The sequence below is a fragment of the Dasypus novemcinctus genome, chromosome 2, assembly GCF_030445035.2.
Source record: "Dasypus novemcinctus isolate mDasNov1 chromosome 2, mDasNov1.1.hap2, whole genome shotgun sequence".
Classification (NCBI taxonomy): Eukaryota; Metazoa; Chordata; class Mammalia; order Cingulata; family Dasypodidae; genus Dasypus; species Dasypus novemcinctus.
Window position 1 is genome coordinate 184,272,822 of NC_080674.1, and position 18,345 is coordinate 184,291,166.

Consider the following 18,345-nt stretch of genomic DNA (forward strand, 5'->3'; position numbering starts at 1 on the left):
CCTGGTGCAACAGGCTGGTGCAGTGAGCTGAAGCAACAAGATGATGCAACAAGGAGACACAAAGAAGAAACACAATGAGAGAGACAACAAAGCAGGGAGTGGAGGTGGCTCGAGTGATAGAGTGCCAGTTTCCTGCATGGGAGGTCCCAGGTTCAGTTCCCAGTGCATCCTAAAGAGAAGACAAGCAGACACAGATAACACACAGTGAATGGACACAGAGAGCAGACAGCGAGCACAAAACAGCAAGGGAGGGTAGATAAATAAATAAAATAAATCTTTAAAAAAAAAAAAAGGCCTGGTTGCAGCAATGGACACAGCCAGGGCTCATCAACCAGCCTTCCCCAGAAAACCAAAGCCTGACCTTCTCTGACTGAGCATCCCCGGCTTAGGCAGGGACCCCTAGCGTGTAACAGGATCTGCATACAGAGGCCCAGCTTGAGCCATCCTCACCCAGCCGGAAACCTGAGCTGCTCCCAGAGTCCTCGCTGGGAGGGACTGGAAGACAGCTTGGCTCCTGGGGATGGGTTCATGCTATCCCGGCTCTTCCCTAGCAGGCTAAGTGGCTTCTGGCTCTCGTTAGTGGCGCCGTCTCAGATCAGCGCCAGGGGAAGCACTGGCCATTTGGAGCCCTCCAGAGCTGCAGGAGGCAGGGAGGAGAGCAGGTGGTGAGCCGCTGCCTCTGCTCTTGGCCTCTCGGTGGCTTTACTTGACCTGCCACCTGCTCCAAGTTGGGGCAGCAGAAATTTCAGGCGGGGGAATGCCCACTGACGGAATCAACTTCATTCCTGCATGCACATTACTTACAAGCTCAAACCATGTTGGCCTGGAAATTCCAGGCCCCATGCCCAGAAACTGCCCTGATCAAATATTCATAGATACTGATGGGTCATCATCATCATGAATTCCACGATCTGCCTTTATGCTTTGGCACCATTTTTTTAGGAGTTATTTTCCTTGTGGATTTTCACCATCCTACAAAAAACAAAAAAAAAAAAAAATCCAATTGGAGTAACTGAGTGCTGTGGCTTATCAAAATTGTGCTTGGGCCTCAACTCGGGAGACGGAAGAGAACTGAAAATTAGTTTATGTATCAGGCATTGATATATTGATGAAACCACTTCAATATTTGTTTCTGGAGGTGACATGGTATGTAGAAATAATAGTCCCATCAAATAGACCAGGCTTTGAGTCCCACAGCTGCCTTTTGACAGGAGATCATGATTGTGTTCCTGATGCTATTATTTTTGTCTTAGTTGACGAGAGATGCTATCACAAACACCACACAATGGGTTGGCTTAAACAGTGGGAATTTATTGGCTCACGGTTTTGAGGCTAGAAGTTCCAAATTGAGCAATCTGCAAGGCAGGCTCTCTGCCCCACGCCTGCGATGCTCCGGGGCTGGCAGTCGCCGTTCGCTGGGTTCCCTGCGTTCCTTGGCTGTTCTGTCATTGGCCACGTCCTCTCCTCTCTCCCTGCTCTTCTGGTTTCCCCGGATTTCTGGCTTCTGGCTCCTTCCTGGGGCCTCAGGAATCCAGATGAAGATTCACCCTCATTCAGGTAGATCTTAACTAAAAACCCCATCTCCAAGGGGCCCGCTTTACAAGGGGTTCACACCCACAGGGGCCCCAATGTGCTTGTGCGGTCTGCTGTGGTCTTTTGCACCCTTGTTACCTGCGATAAGGTAACCACGTCTCCAGGACTCCACAGGATGAGAAGTCACATGGTGCAGATCCAAACCAGACCTGCAGCCCCGAACCAAGGCCAGAGGGTCCTATGATTTGCGCCCAGGTGCACGAGCGTCATTTGTGGCAGCCACTGAGTGCCGTGGCGGTTACCCAGCTTTGGTGCATGATAGCTGACTGCTCCAGGGAAGTCCCCTGCTCCTTACTTCTCAGTCATGTGGTTTGGATGGGACTTGTCACCCCATCACCCAGGGGGGCAGACTGTGACCCATATCTAAGAGTATCTGTGCTGGTGACTCATTTGCCACCACAACTGTCCACTCTTCTGCCCACTCTTCCATCCACTTTTCTGTCCTGCCCCAAACCCAGGGTCCCTTCTATCTGCAACCCTGAGCTCTGGGGACAGTTCTCTTTCTTTGCCCCTCAGACCAGTGTGGGTAAGGAGTTCTCCCTGAGGCTGGTCCCTGGTTCGCAACGCCCTGTTTGGTTTCCCTGACCTGCTCTATGGCTCTGTGATTAGAAGGTTTATTAACTTATATTCAGAATCCCCTCTGCATGCACCTTTTATTTCTAAGTGGGACTCAGCCTGGTCTAGTACCACAACCCTGAACCCACTTTCTGCATGCACTTGGGCAACTTCTTTAAGCTTCTTCTTCCCAATGACAAAATGAGGGTTAGAATGTGGCCCTTCCAAGGCCACTGTGAGAGGTTAATCAGATCCTGGGTGGCCAGTGCCTAGCCTTGAGCTTGGTTCATGGTGGGCTGCCCCACGCGCTGTCCCAGCGCATCTTGTCATTACCAGCATTGAATGCATTGTAAGGCAGGCTTACGCTAAAGCCCTAGCAAATATTTGCTGATTGAAAAAGCCCATGCTAGATTTTCTTTTGACCTTTTGATTATTTTTCCTCCTGAAAAAGCAGAATAAGGCATCCAGTACCATGGTGACAGTCTCTATAGAAATCCATAGCTTGTTCTCAGCTCACCCACAGATGCCAGTGGGAGGCTGGCATAGATTTGGACCAATAGAAAGAAGGCATGTTTAGCCTTGTCCTGGTTACAAAGAACACTATTTTTTTTTCCCTTTCAAATGAACCTTCCTGTTCCCAATTCAGCATCACATAACTCTCTCCTAATTTGGGTTAATTATCCACTAGCTCCTGGAAAGAGTGTGTTTCCAAGTCTCTCCTGGGACAGACAGAAGAGTTCGTGAAAGATAAAACAAGCTTGGGTGGAGACTATTCTGAGCCTGCTGAGGAGTCAGGCTGCTCTGATTGTATTTCTGCCAGGGGGTGGGACCGTGTTGGCTTGGAACAGGTAATCTTTATGGACACTAATATGAAGTTAGAAATAGACATGTTTCTACTGAAAACCCCTGCTGTTTTGGCCTTTTCTCAGGCTAGCCCTGGTAGAAGCTGGAATGGTTTGGCTTGGGAGTGGAGGGCCTTTGCTGAAACCAAGGAGGGCCCCTGTCCCTTTAGGAGCACCCTTGGAGAGGGACAGTGGGAGACTCACAGAAATGAGGGCCAGATGGCCAGCAAACAGGACGGCAGTGAGTTAGGGCGAGGGCAGCCAGCTGGGCCATCGGCTTCAGCCACCTCGGAATGGAGAGGGCTTTGGCCGGTGGCTTCAGTAGGAAGATTTGATGGCCAAAGGGGCACCCTGTTCCAGGGCCTGGTCTGACCAGCCCCACCTTCTGTGTGAATCTGAATTCAGTACTCTAGAGCCAGGGGGCAGTGGAAAGCAACAAAAAGTATGTGCTGTAGCGTCAATTAGGCCTGGGTTCCAATCTGGTGTCTCCCTAAATAATGGTATAATGTGTCTAAGCATCCACCTCCTCATCTGTAAAATGGGCTGATAATTCCATCCCACAATTTCGCCATGAGTCAAGAACGTAGGTGCTAGGTGAATTTTAATCCCCCTCTGGACAGTAAGCTAATGACTTTTTAACTAAGAGGCATATAATGGAAAATCATTATTTGCAAGTCTAGTGTCCTAACAATTTGAAGATGAAATCTAAAAATCCTGCTTAAATACCTTACTAACAAAGCAAGTATATTGCTTAGGATTAGTAATATCAGGTACATGGAAGAGAATCCCAGATAACAGTGGCTTAAACAAGATAAGAATGTAATTTTGTCTCATATAAAAGAAGACCTGGAACAACCAGCAAGATGGTAGTGGATTGAGGAGCTCCTAGAGTCAGCTCCTGCTACAGGGCGGTTAGTAAACACCCAGAGCTCTCTGGAGCTAGCTGAAGCACCTATTTGGGGACTCCAGGAGACCAGAAGAGCATCCTGCCACATCCTTGAAGGAATGGAAGGAAGAGACTGCCCATCTGCAGAGATTTGTGAGTAGAGCGCTCCATGCCACAGAGGCCAGTGCCCGTCCTCCACTGGAGGCACGAGCTGCCTCAGGAGCTGTTCTGCAGCTGGAATTGGAAGCTCTACTTCCCAAAAACGGTGGAGGAGGAGACAATTGGGCACCAGCTTCAGCTACTGATGAGTAAATTCAGCAGGCTAAAGTATAATCCTAAGAACAGCTGAAGTTTGAACCTGTCCAAGTCAGAAAGAGGCCAGTAGCTGCCATTTTTACTCTGCCCCCAGCATGAGGGGAAGCCTGGCTGACTGAAAATCACAGTGACTATAGGAACCAGTTTCTTTCAACCAGATCAGCCTGCAGCCCTAGCCTAGGCTTCAGCCCCAACTCTGGCAGAGAGGAGGCTGGCGGTCCCTGCACCAGCCTATCCAGGTAACTGCAGATAGCTTTGGCTGCCACAGGCTGAATCATGGGAAGTCTACCAGGGCAACTGCGGTCAATTTGGACCCACACTACATAGATTGCTGCCCACAGTTGCAGCTTCATCCCTGCCCCAGGCAGGGGAGAAAGGGGAGTGAAGCTTCATCGGTCTCTCTGGGCAACTACAGTCTAGGCCTGCACAAGTGGGATTATTCCACACAACTGTGACTCTGTCCCTACCCCTGGCAAAGGAGAAAGGTGGGAGAAGCTTTAACGGTCCCTGGGGCAATGAGGGCAGCTTGGCCCTCCACAGCTTATAGCACCAACTACATCCTTGGTTCCTACTACACAACCAGCAAGGGAGAAAGGGCAGGAAGCACTAAACAAAAGAGAAAAACTGCACCCAGAATAAATACTCTAGTAAGCCAGATGCAAAGACACCAACAAAAAATTGCAATCTACACCAAGAAACAGGGAGATATGGCCCAGTTAAAGGAACAAGATAAGCTTCCAGATGATATAAAGGAGTTGAGACAACTAATCACAGATGTTCAAACAAATTTCCTTAATAAAATCAATGAGAAGACTAAACAGATAAAGGATATTAAGAAGACATTGGATGAACACAAAGAAGAATTTGAAAGCATATGTAGAAAAATAGCAGATCTTATGGGAAAGAAAATGAAATTAAAAAGACTTTGGAATCATATAATAGCATATTTGAGGAGGCAGAAGAAAGGATTGGTGAGCTTGAAGAAATGGCCTCTGAAAGTGAACATACAAAAGAACAGATGAAGAAAAGAATGGAAAAAATTGAACAAGTTCTCAGTTACCTAAATGACAGTAAAAGATGTGCAAATGTATGTGTCATGGGTGTCCCAGAAGGAGAAGAGAAAGGAAAAGGGGCTAAAAGAATATTTGAAGAAATAATGGTAGAAAATTTCCCAACCTTATTGAAGGACATAGATATCCATATCCAAGAAACACAATGTACTGCCATCCAAAAAATTCCAAGTAGGTCAATTCTGAGACACATACTCATCAGAATGTGAAATGCCAAAGACAAAGAGAGGATTCTGAGAACAGCAAAAGAAAAGCAATGCATAACGTATAAGTTATACCCAATAAGATTAAGTGCTGATTTCTCACCAGAAACCATGGAAGCAAGAAGACAGTGTTATGATATATTTAAGATACTACAAGAGAAAAATTTCCAGCCAAGAATCCTATATCCAGCAAGATTGTCTTTCAAAACTGAGGGCAGGTTTAGAATATTCACAGATAAACAGAAACAGAATTTCTAACCAAGAGACCAGATTTTCAGGGAATTCTAATGGGTGTGCTAGAGCCTGAAAAGAAAAGATAGGAGAGAGAGGCCTAGAAGAGAGTCTAGAAATGAAGATTGTATCAATAAAAGTAACTAAAAGTATCAGAAAATAATAAAAATAAAATAAGACAGATAAAACTCAAATAGTCAGAAACAAACCTAACCAATGCTATAAAGCACTTATATTCAGAAACCTGCAACTCAATGTATAAAGAAATAAAAAAAGGCCTAAATAACCAGAAGAACATTCCATGCTCACATATTAGAATACTAAATATTAAGATGTCAAATCTACTCAGATTGATAAACAGATTCAGTGCAATCCCAATAAAAATTCCACCAGCATTTTTAAATATTGAAAACATGATTATCAAATTTATTTGGAAGGTTAAAGGGTCCTGAATAGCCAGAAATATCTTAAAAAGGAAAAGCAAACTCTCATCTCTAGACTTTAAATTATATTACCTGGGAAGCGGACTTGGCCCAGTGGATAGGGCGTCCATCTACCACATGGGAGGTCTGCGGTTCAAACCCCGGGCCTCCTTGACCCATGTGGAGCTGGCCCATGCACAGTGCTGATGCGCACAAGGAGTGCCGTGCCATGTAGGGGTGCCCCCCATGTAGAGGAGCCCCACGTGCAAGGAATGCACCCCGTAAGGAAAGCCACCCAGCGCAAAAGAAAGTGCAGCTTGCCCAAGAATGGTGCTGCACACACGGAGAGCTGACACAGCAAAATGACGCAACAACAATGACAACAAAAGAAACAGATTCCCGTGCCGCTGACAATAGAAATGGACAAAAAGAAGAATACGCAGCAAATGGACACAGAGAACAGACAACTGGGGCGGGGGGGAGGGAGGAGAGGGAAATAAATAAAAATAAAAAATAAAAATAAATAAATTATATTACCTAGCTATAGTGGTAAAAACAGCATGGTACTGGCATAAAGACAGACACATAGACCAGTGGAGCCAAACTGAAGGTTCAGAAACAGACCCTCACATATATGGCCAAGTGATTGTTGACTAGCCTGTCAAACCCACACAGCTGGGGCAGAACAGTCCATTCAACAAATGGTGCTGAAAGAACTGGATATCCATAGCCAAAAGAAGGAAAGAGGACCCCTATCTCACACCTTATCCAAAAATGAACTCAAAATGGATCAAAAACTTAAAAATAAAAGAAAGAACCACAAAGCTGTAGAAGAAATTGTAAGAAAATATCTTCAAGACCTGGTGGTAGGTGGTGAATTCTTAAAGGAGATAAGAGGAGAACTGAAATGGACTACTGATGTTTAATGTATGTAAAACTTTCAATTAGCTTTACTGTAAAAGTGTGGAAATGTATAGAGTGAATGGTAACACATAGTAACAGCTAGTTTATAAACGGGGATATGGCTGAAAATGGTAGTCTAGGTATGTAAATACCAATTGACGGAACACTAGAGAATAGTCTAGGAACTGAATGAGTTTTGTGGTTGATGGTACAGATGCAAAAGTGTCCTTTGTTAGCTAGAGCAAATTTACATCACTATTGCAGGGTGGTGGGAATGTGGAGAAGCATGGGAAAGATACACAGACCTATGGACTGTGGTTAGCAGTAATAATATAGTATAATTGCATCTATGTGAAAGATGTACTGTGTCGATAATGGGGCAGTTTGGAAAATATGTGCCAAATGTACACTATGGATATGATAACAATCAGATTATATTATATTATTTGTAATAAATGTTCCACTACAGTGTGGTGTGTTGATAGAAGGGTGTTGTTTGGGAATTCTGCACATGTGGATGATTGTTTTATAAGTTTATAACTTCCGTCATAAAAAAACATACTTAAAAATAATAATAGGGTGGGTTGGGGGAAAAATACACCAAATATAAGAAAAGGACTATAAATAGTAGTAAGATTTTGACAATATTCTTTCATACTTTGTAACAAATGTTGCACAACAATGACGGTATTGGTGGAGGGTTGGGTGTATGGGACTCCTGTATGATGTTATGCTTGTTTGCTTTGTAAGTTCACAACTTTTACTCTACATGTATTGTTTATGAATGTTAATATATAAATGATATAAAGATAATAATAGGGTGGGTTGGGGAAAATACTTTGGTTACTAGTAATATTTTGACAGTGCTCTTTAATCATTAGTTAAAAATGTTTAACAACAATATAAGTTATTTATGATAGGGTGAGGTATGAGAGTCCTGTATGATGTTATATATATTTGTTTTGTAAGTTCACAACTATTACTATATACTTATTGTTTATGTACGTTTGTATATGCGTGATATACTTTAATAAATTAAAAAAACAAAAAAGAAGACCTGATGCAAATCCTTACAGGCTGGAATGGTGGTTCCTGGTCATTTCTTCCAAAGACCCAAGGCTCCTTCTATTTTTGTGTTCTGCTATCCTTAAAATGTGACTTCCATCTTCAAGATCATCTCATGGTTATCAAATGCTACTGCAGCTCCAGCCATCATGTCCAATTCCAGGCAGCCAGAAGGGGTAAGGAAGAGTGCAAGAGAGCACATCTCTCAAATCAGTAAGCATTTGACAAACTGTACCAGAAACCCCACCCAATGACTTCCAGCTACATCTTACTGGCCACCCCTTGGGAGAAGGGAGGGTGAGAAATGTAGTTTTAATCTGGGTGGGTGGACCCCACCCCATCCCCAGTAACACAGGCGTTCTGTTGGTAAAGAAAAATAGGAAAACGCCATCTCTTTCATAGCCAGTTTTGCAGCTGCTCCACCTTCACTGGCGTGGTCTGCCTGGACCAACATCAGGAATATTTCCCTGGGGGTGAGAAAGCAGCTTGCTTTTTCTGACTTCCTCACTGTCGGTCCTCACCCAGTGGATTGCCTGTGTCGGGAAGGCCCGCTGGTGAAAGCAGCACCAGGGGCCTGCAGTGTCGGATGGTTTCAGAGGCAGAGCTGCGTCAGGTCCTGGCCCTGCCTCTACTGGCTGGCTGTCGGTGGTGAGCGGCTTACCTGGACCCCTCAGGGCCACTGTGAGGATCAGGTAAGATGCTTACGGCCAAACGTCCGGCAGGAACCTGTGCTCTGTAGGTTCTCAGCAACGGTCAGCCCCTGTGCCTTCCCACCCCCCATTTGACAGAAATAAATCAAACATTAGTTCGTATCCAACGTCAGGTGATACATAGATTTTGTAAACCCCGAAGTTTCCCAATCAGCAGCTCGGATGGACGACTTGCAAGCCCGCAGGTTGAGACCCTCTGTGAAGCAGGCTAGAACCGTCAGGCTCACTCCCCCAGTTTAAAATACTTTGCACTGTCTCACACTTGCCTACCTTATCAGCTCTAGTAGTTACCTACTGCTTTGAAACAAATGATCTCAAACTCCCGGCTCCGAATACGTGGGTTTCCCTGCCCGAGTTGCTTCTGTGCTCATTCGCTTGTAGAGGATATGAGTTTCAGCCCATAAACTCAGGTGTGGGGTGAATAGAAATTTCTTGATCATACCTGAGTTCAGTTTCTATTCTGAGCCTCCGTTCTGCTGGGGTACTAGCAGTTCAGTCTCAGTCGAAGCAAATCCTGCCTTTTCCCAGAGATTGCATCTAGGCTGGGTGTGCAAACGTGATGGGAGGATGCCCGCCTGCTCTTGGAGGTCACTGGTCTGCAGTGTTTATTGTTCTGGGTCATCGGTCAGCGCAGGCTGCCGGGAGCTGTCGCTTGTTCTTGCCTGCAAGAGCCCTCAGGTCAGGTGACCCTGTGGCTCTGTGACATTCTGGGCTCACAGGAATCATGGTGCTGCTCTGGGATTGTGGAAAACTCTCGATGTGTCAGAGGCCCTCGTAGCCGTGACACGGCATATGACCACTTCCGCTCTCCTGCATCTCCCTGTGTCCCTGGGGCTCCCTCTTCCCTTATGCTCTGACGTCCCACACATCATGCCTCTGGGAACTTTGCCTTTGTCCCCACACCTGGGCCAGGAGCAGAGCAGGGAGGCTTCATTCTCAGGGACGTGGTTGCCCTCATTTCATTCTATTCCCTTTCTAGTCTGGAGATACTTTTTCTCTTTCATTTTTTTAAAATACATACACATATATTTTAAATTAGAGAAGTTGTAGATTCACAGAAAACACGGAGTTCCATACACCCCCTATTATTAATACCTTGCATTAATGTGGTAACTTTGATGAAAGAATATGAGTATAAGTCTACTCTTAACTATAGCCCCTGGTTTACATTAAGGTGGGAAACCTTTTTCTAGCCTGCAGGGGAGTGGGCAGAGCCTGCCTTTTCTCACGATGTGTCTTCTTCCAATTAAAAAAATTATTTTGGCTATGCCCTGAATTGACTCCATTCTCCTGAGAGCCTAGTCTTGGGAACTCAAAAGCCAAGAGGGACTCCTTTTCTTCTCCCTTTTGCTGTTGCCAAAAATGCTTCAGGGACTGCATGGAAGGAGGACCAAGGTGGTAAAATAAAACAACTAATTGAAAGCCACCCACCTTCCTAGCAGTATTTTCTCCCTTCATATTCATTCACTACACATTTCTATTAGGACCCACCTTGCACCAGGCACTGTCCTGGGTGTTAAGGATGAAACAATTAAAAAAACTGGGTTCCAGTCCTCAAGAATTGCAGGCTAATGGTGGGGAGAGACTTGTAAATAGATTGACCTGACACAGCGTGATTAGGGACCCCAGAGGGGGTGGGAGTCCGGCAGAGGTCCCTCACCTGAGCTCACTCTCTGGGAAGGTGTGGGCGTGGGAGGCAAGAGTTGAGCTTGAAGAATGAGCTGATAAGCAAAAAGGCAAGGAGAGGGCAGTTTGGCAGCGGGAACAGCCTGCTCAGAGGTGGAGATGCCTGAAGATGGGCTCTGAGGAGCTGCCAGTGTGTCTCCTTGCAGGGAGAGCAGGTTGTGTCTCAGGCAGGAGCTACCGATAAGGTTAGAGAAGTGGGCCAGAATCAGTTAACAAAAGGTCTTGGATGTCAGGCTGAGGAATTTGGATTTTATCTTCATGAAATGTAGACCCATGGGAGGATTTTAAGCATGAGGAGATAGGACTGGTTTTGTGCTTTAGAAAGTTCTCTCTGGGCCGGGGTGGAGGATGGGTTGGAGACAGGGTCTGAGTGAGGACCCTGGTGAAGCCACAGGCAAGCAAAGAGTGGGAAGGGGCCGAGGGGATGGAGTAGTGGGGGGTGGATTTCTGGGCGACTAGAGGGCAGGGAGAGCAGGACTTGGTGTTTGAAGGGATGTGGGATACGGAGAAGCAAGAGTCAAGGAGGACGCCATGATTTCTAGTGGTGCCTTTTACCCAGTTGGCAGGATGGCAGCTGGTGGGAGAGGAGGATTGAATTGAGTTTGAAGTTTTATTTGGAATCAGGATCCTCTGGATAAGGAACCTCTAGGCTCTCCAGCTCTGAACTTCAGCAGAAGGATCTGGGGCAGAAATGCCTGAATCAGAGGGATGTGAAAGAGGTGGCCCTAGAACATGAGTCATTGCTGAGAGTTGCTGTGGCCTGTGGTCAACTAGGATGCTTGCAGTAGCAAAAAGAAAAGGAAAAACATTGTAGTTGACAAGTAGCCTGAGTACTAGAGAAGACTCACTGAATAAGATAGTCCCGGGGCTGGTTCAGCAGCTCGGGTGTCCCTTCAGGGACCCAGATTCCATCTGCTCTGCCGTCCTCAGCTGTGGGCCTCTGGTCTTTGTGCTGATTCCTTCCTCCCCCCCACTAGCAAGAGAAGTCCCGCATTCTGGATTTCAGTGGTTCAATGAAAGAGACCAGTTTTCCAGGAGACATTGCACTTTAACTGGTTCCCTCGGCCCTGGAGATGACGCTTACCTGTCATTCCAATACGGTGCAATGTGGTGCGTCCGGCAGCCCTTTTAGTAAGACGTGAAGGCGTTGAGGGAGGCAACGGGGATAAAGTGGAAAGAGCGATGGCCTTTGGGGCCAGACGGTCCTGCGTGTGAATCCTGGCCTTTCTTTGGACCATTGAGGGGATCCCATCCCCTCTCAGAGTGAGCCTTTCAGCCTCTCTAGAACAGACACAGTCAGGGCTGTGAGTCTCCAGCAAGATGGCTTTTGTAACATGCCGGCCCCGTCCGCTTTCCTCTCCAGCGTTGACGTGGCACCCTTGCCATCCCACCTTACTTGGTCCCAGGGGAAAAACAACTCCAGGAGAGGACCAAGTTCAAGCCAACGCAACACACCGCTAATGTTAGCATTTCAGTCAGAGGCTTGGCAGGGAGGTGGCGGGGGGAGGGAGAAGATGGGTTGTTGCGCTCCTCTCTGTTTAAAGAGGACCTACTCCGTTCTTATGGGCGAGCCCAGGGAAGAGAGCTCACCGCTTGGAAGCAAGAGCATGAAAGAAAAATAAATAAATAAACAAGCCCTGCAGGCCACCTGTGTCATCACCTTTGGGCCCAAGCGGTCATAAATAGACTGTCCCTCGTCCTCAGATGCCTCTGCTCTCTGGCTCCTGAGCCTGGCAGAGCCGTGAGTAAGCGCCCGGCTGGTGGCAGGGGGAGGGCAATTGCTCCCCGCCCCCACTTCTGCACGAGGCTGCCTGCTGCGCCCGATGAGTCACCGCCGCCTGCCCCGGCCACCTCCCGCCTGCCAGGTGGCCTCTATCTTTGGACATTTTTATTTTCCTTTGTGGGGAAGGATTGTGGCCTCTGTGCCCTGTGGTTCTGTCCATTACGTCTGCCCAGACAGGGACAAAGAGCCTATGGAAAATCTTCTATCAGGGAACCTGGGGAGAACATGGGCGGTTGAGAAGGCCCGAGGTGTGCAGACGGACAGGTGGTGGGCAGGAAACTCTCAGGATTGGAAGAAGGCTTCGCTGAGCATTGTCAGTCAACACCCAGTGCAGTTGTTAGGCAAAGCAGCTGCCTTGGGCTACAGGTTGGTTGAGTTATAAACCCACTGATTGTACCCACGCCAGACAAAGGACAGCAGATCTGACAGCTCCAGGATGGGACTGCGTGGTTCACCCAAACACAGGGGAAGACACCTGGGATAGAATGGGCCTCAAATGGAAAAGAGTTGGGTCGCGTATCTGCTAGCTGAGATGGGGGCAGTCTTCATCAGAGGTGTTTGGATTATGCTCTGTTTAAAATGCAACGCCATGAAAGCTGGTGCTGACAGATACCGGGCACTGAGAAGCCAACCCGGGGTTAAAGACAACGTGGTAATTCATTCTAAAGAGCTACGCCACACCTGGATAAGGCAAAACGGACTGTCGATGTCATCAGCGGCATTGTGTCATAAAGGGGGAAACATTTCTTCATCCGTGTTTTGAGTGTGAGTTTAGCAACCAGAGATCTGGTTTTGAATTGCCACTCCAGGAAGCTGGGTGAATTATTTAACTCGTTTATAAAATGGGGCCACACATGCCCCTTTCATGGTTTGGAGAGAATGAAAAGAGGTCGAAAATGGTCAGTGGTTGTGTTTATTCTTTCATTTATTACTTTTTTAGGCAAACTTTCACTGAATACAACTTTGTGCCAGGCCCCGTGCTAACCACTAAGGATACAGCCTGATTTCATTCATTTCACAAATCCTTGCCAAGCATCTACTATGAGCCCGACAGACACTGCGGTAAGGCCTTGCGGAGTCAGAAAAGGCCCCCTGCCTACCCACAGGGGCCCCAGCCTGGCAGGGGAGATGGATATTCAAATCACTAAAAATAACCTAGCACAGGCAGCTCTTCTCTGAGTGCCAGAGCTTCAGCGGGCTACCCTCCAACAGGCTCATCCCTGGGATTATCAGCCCCCTTTCCAGCCGAGAAGACCCGGGCTCAGAAAGATGAGACTTGCCCGAGTCCACATGGCTAGAGAGTGGCCGAGCCTCCTTGGGATCCAGACCAGCCGGCTGCCAAAGCCCGTGTCCTCTCTGTGACGATGCGCAGCAGTGGGGTCTATCGTCGAAGCTTCCGGGTGAAGGCATCAGGCTAGGCAAGGTCGGGAAAACCTCACAGAGTCTCAGAGGTCTTCCTTTTCCAGTGTCCCCAATTTGGGAGAGATGTAATTTTAGGGATAGGGAGGATGGGGTTGGGAGGAGAGTTGGCACCACCTGCAGTGAGGGGTGGTGGGTGCCTCAGTGTGTGTAGATGAGTCCAGGAAAGCACGTGTGTACGACTCTGTCTGTGAACGTGTAAATGCGTGTGCACATCTGTGCCTGTTTTTCACGTCTGCACATGACGTGTGTGTCTACGTATGTGAGTTTGTGTGTGTCTTTCTGTGCGTCTCTGCATCTGTGCGTGTCTATATTCATTTGTGTGTCTGTGTATGTTTGTGCATCTCTGTATGTGTCTGAGTTGGGAGAATGTGAGTGCACGTGTGCGTGTCCGTGTGTGTGTCTTTTGATAAATGTCTTTCTGTGTGTTCTTCTGCCTGTGTGCCCGTGTTGATGTGCCTGTGAGTGCCTCTGTGTGAGTGCCTCTGTGGGGTGTGTGGTGTGACCTGCCCCAGCTCCCAGTGGTCTCTGTGGGGCTGATCTAGCTTGTCCTTCAGAATCAAAGTCAGTGGCTTCAGCCTTATCTCCCCGCCTGACACTCTGTCAGAGGAAATTAAAGTTGCTGGGCACAACCTGCTCCTTACGATGTCATTGGCTGTGATCTGCACGTTCCGCTCTCCGAGGTATTTGTCTTTTGATTTCTAGATGAATACCTGCCAATGCACAGATTAAAAGAACATGAATTGTCTTTTTTTTTTTTTGAAGTCATACCAAGAATGGAACATTACCTGTCCATCTTCTTTGTTGTGAACTTGGGAGCCATGGGGAAAAGAGACAGAACTTTGGCCATGGAATGACAGGACCTCGGGTCAAGTCTCTAGGCTGTCCCTTCAAAAGCTGTGTGACCTTGGGGAGGACACTTTACCTCTCTGAGCCAAACTAAATTCAGAAGGTTCTTTGAAGGGGCCAATAGAATATTATGAGAATGTTCTCAGGAATCCACAAAGTCCTTAACAATGTGTGATGCTGAGTCAGGGAGGCCTGGCGGGAGAGGACCCTGAGCTCAGATGTCAGGGTTTGAGTCCTGACTCCACTCTTTTCCCACTGTGTGATGCTGAGAAAGGCACTGTACTTCCTAAGCCTCACATTCCTCTCTGTTAAATAGGATGCTAGAAATTAAGCACCTAGCCCATTGCTGGTCAATCAAGAGGACCCCCAAAATGGGAGCTGTTAATATTTTTAATGCTTTGACAGGAGCGATGGCAATGCTGATATCTGCCCACTTCAAGACTTGCAGGGAGTATAAGCAAGACAACATCTCTGAAAGTGCCAGGTAAAATGGACGGAGCGATTGAAGCGGTTTGCTATTAATACGAGTCGTTTTCGCTATTTCGAGATGCAGCATCAGCAGCGTGTTCTTGGCATCAGCACGTTTTTGGCAAGAGCTTTGAGTTTCATCCAGAATTCAGATGCCATTCTAGTTGGAGAGATGAGCTGAGAATGAGGTGGCCTCCAGCCCAGAGTGGCCCGCGCTGACCGGCTGGGGCAGACCTGCCCAGGACAGGTGCCCCGCCCGCCACCTGCGTCCTGTCCGCGTGGTCTCTTCGATCCAGCGTGGCCTCTAACCTGCCCCTCACGCTGAAGATGCACTTCCCTTGGCGGAAGCTCCCTCACCGCCACCCACCCCTCCCCAGAAGGCCTGGGCTCGGCACCTCTGCCCAGGCCAAGGCAGGTGTCCCTGCTCGGCGTCCCCAGGGCACACGGCCTGATGTCCAGGGCATTCGAATATCTGCTTCTGTGCCCGGGTCCCTGCCAGACAGTGACCTGGGGAGGGCCAGAGACCAGGGCACCCCAGGAGCCTCAGCGGACATGTGAAGATCGGTCATCTCATATTCTGCCCCCAGCCCCCTCTGATGAAAATACCGCTGAGTATGAAAACACTCACTTCCTCTGAACTCACTTCTGACCGTCATTTTGCTCAATACCAGCCACTCAGAAAGACGGGCCTCCTCCTTTGTGCCTGTCAGCTTTGGCTTTCAGGCAGGCGGGCTCAGGGCCTCTGGATCTGCTTGGCTTTCAACAGCAGGGCCACACAGACCAGAGGACAAAAGACTCTCCAGCGTTTGACCAGCTTCGGCCTGTGTTTTAGGGCCCGCAGCCCCTGCTGGCTTCTCAAGCTGAAGCGTGGGTTTCTGCCTTGACCGTGGGCCTACAGCCTCACTTTTGGAAAGCGGTTGAGGGTACAGACTTGGTATTGGACTACCTGGGTTCCAAGCCCCAGTCCTGTCCCTTCAGTGCCATGTGGCCATAGGTCAAGTATTGACTGTCTTTGTGCCTCAGTTTCCCTGTCTGTCAAATGGGAACAAAGGTCAATTATCATTATTTCACAGCAGTTATGTTCTATAAAGCCACAACACACATTGAATTATGAATGCTGACTCATTGCTCCTAGGGAAAATACGGAGTTAGGTTCCTGTGAGCCTCAGGGCACAATATCTTCATCAACCAATCAGTACATTACCTTGTTTTATGTGCACTTCTGTTTTTCTGTTTAACAACATCTCACTTAATAAATATTGATGGTTCATTGACATTCAACTTGCAGCAAACAGCACTATCACTCACGCCTGAACAAAGCGTATCTAACACAGTGATTTCTCCAAAAGGCACATCACAGCTTTCTTGTGCTTAGAACACTGGACAGCACTTCAGCACTGCACTTGAGGGCCATTTTCAGCAACGGAATCACCAATAAAAAGCACAAAAATGCAACAACAAAAAAAAGGTGTCATTAAGTATACCATGGAAAGGACACTTGTTTACAGTACATGAGCTGAAAAAGGCAGAGCAGCATCTTGTTTGACCTCTGCTGGGAAGGTGAATGCTGAGCAACTCAAAATTTTCACCGCAATACCACCATGCCATCCGTGATTATTGATTTGGGAGTTACAAATAAACGTTAGCAAGTAAATAAATTCACAGGTCAGAATATGCAACTAGTGAGGATGGACAGTATCCAATAGGTCATATCTGCCGCCCTGGATTTTTATCAAGGTGAAATGAGATAATTCAGTAAAGCACCTTGCCCAGTGCCAGGTAGCAGGTGAATATTCAATAAACCTTAGCTAGTATTATCATTGTATTATATTTGTGTCCAGTGGCATCACCCAATCAGTCTTCCACACTGACTGCGATAGAATCTGGCCATCTGGACGGAGACATCCTGCCTCTACTCTACCAGAGTTGGGCTCCCGTGACCAGACATTAGAATTACTCATCAACTGCAGATACTTCTTTTTATGGTCATGCAGAAATTGATCAGGGACAGATGGTCTATGCTGACCCTGGTAAGTTGTGAGCCCCGGAGCATGCTCACCTTACTTTCATTTAGCAGCCACCTGGCACACCCACTGGGAAATCTGTTTTGGCCCTTTGCCCACTTCACGGCATAGAGCAGTGGTCTGCAAACCGTGGTCCCAAGGTGAGCTCTGGCCCACCATGTTTTTATGAATAAAGCTTTATCGGAACAGCCATGCCCATTCGTTCACCCATTGTTGACAGCTGCTTTTGCGCCACAACAGCAAAGTTGAATGGAACCAACAAAGACCATGTGGCCTGCAAAACCTAGAATATCTGACCTTTTACAGAAAAAGTTTACCAGCCCCTGTTGCCAGATTAAAGAAGGATCAGAGCTGATCTGGTTGACCTAAGCCAGAGACCTGAGCAGCACCCCTATTCCCTTGCTTGCCTCAGCCCTGATATCTGGTTGATCACCAAAGCCAGATCCCTTAGCCCCATTATATCTCAGGCATTTGGTCTCCCATTTCCTGGTCTGATGCCCTGTCTTAGCTTAGCCCGGTCCCCACTCCCCTGGACTCTCACATCCAGGGCCACCATCAGCCTGTAAGATGTCTGGGGGGCAATTCATACAAAGATGTTCCCAATGAGTGGCTCTAGCTCCCTGATACACATTGGTGAGCGGTGGGAGGGGGTCTCTGTGCAGGGGAAAACCCATCCAATCCTATTGATTATTCCCAATCAATATAGCTAATATATCTGTTAATTTTATCCATTGATCATACTGTCTCCTTCCTCCAATTTCTCCCCACGTAGGCAGCTCTCCAACTAGAGGTAGAGGGATCTTTCTAACAGGCCCTGTCTCTCTTGCTTCACTCTTTCCACGGCTCCCACTGCCCTGGAGACGAGGGTCTTGCTCCTGGGCATGATGCCTAGGGACCAGCATGGACTGGCCTTCGCCAGGCTCTCCAGCCTGGTGTCCGCCCACCTGCCCAGACCACAGCACACCCGAGTACTGGCACACAATTTGGGGTGCCCTAGACTGCCGTGCTTGTTCCTCCTCTGGGACTTGGCGCACGGTTGCCCTTCTTTGTGAAATATTCTGCCCTTCCTCTTATCCATCTGAGAAACTCCTAGTCATCCTGTAAGTCCCGCCTTGAGCACCTCCTCTGGGTGACGCCCTCCCTGACGGTCCCAGATGGGCACTCCTTCTGCCTTCTCATAGTCTTCACAGACTGGGGTTCACAGCCCATAAATGGGTCAGAAAAGCAGCTCAGTGGGTCTTGGCCAGAACTTTGAAAAAGATGACCTAGATGAGAAAACAAAAGGGCTCATCATCTTTGTCAGATGTGCCATAGAAGGATG

General features: G+C 47.7%; 1 long non-coding RNA gene across 1 annotated transcript in view; it reads right to left on the reverse strand.

Annotated features, from left to right (window-relative positions):
* Window positions 1-11,978, reverse strand: part of LOC101424576 (uncharacterized) — a 29,250-nt gene extending 17,272 nt beyond the window's left edge. The window contains exons 1-2 of the long non-coding RNA XR_009182021.2: window positions 8,095-11,978; window positions 805-972 (exon numbers count right to left, since the gene is read on the reverse strand). This is a non-coding gene — a long non-coding RNA (uncharacterized lncRNA). The remainder of the gene's footprint in view (window positions 1-804; window positions 973-8,094) is intronic.
* Window positions 11,979-18,345: the final 6,367 nt, after the last annotated feature.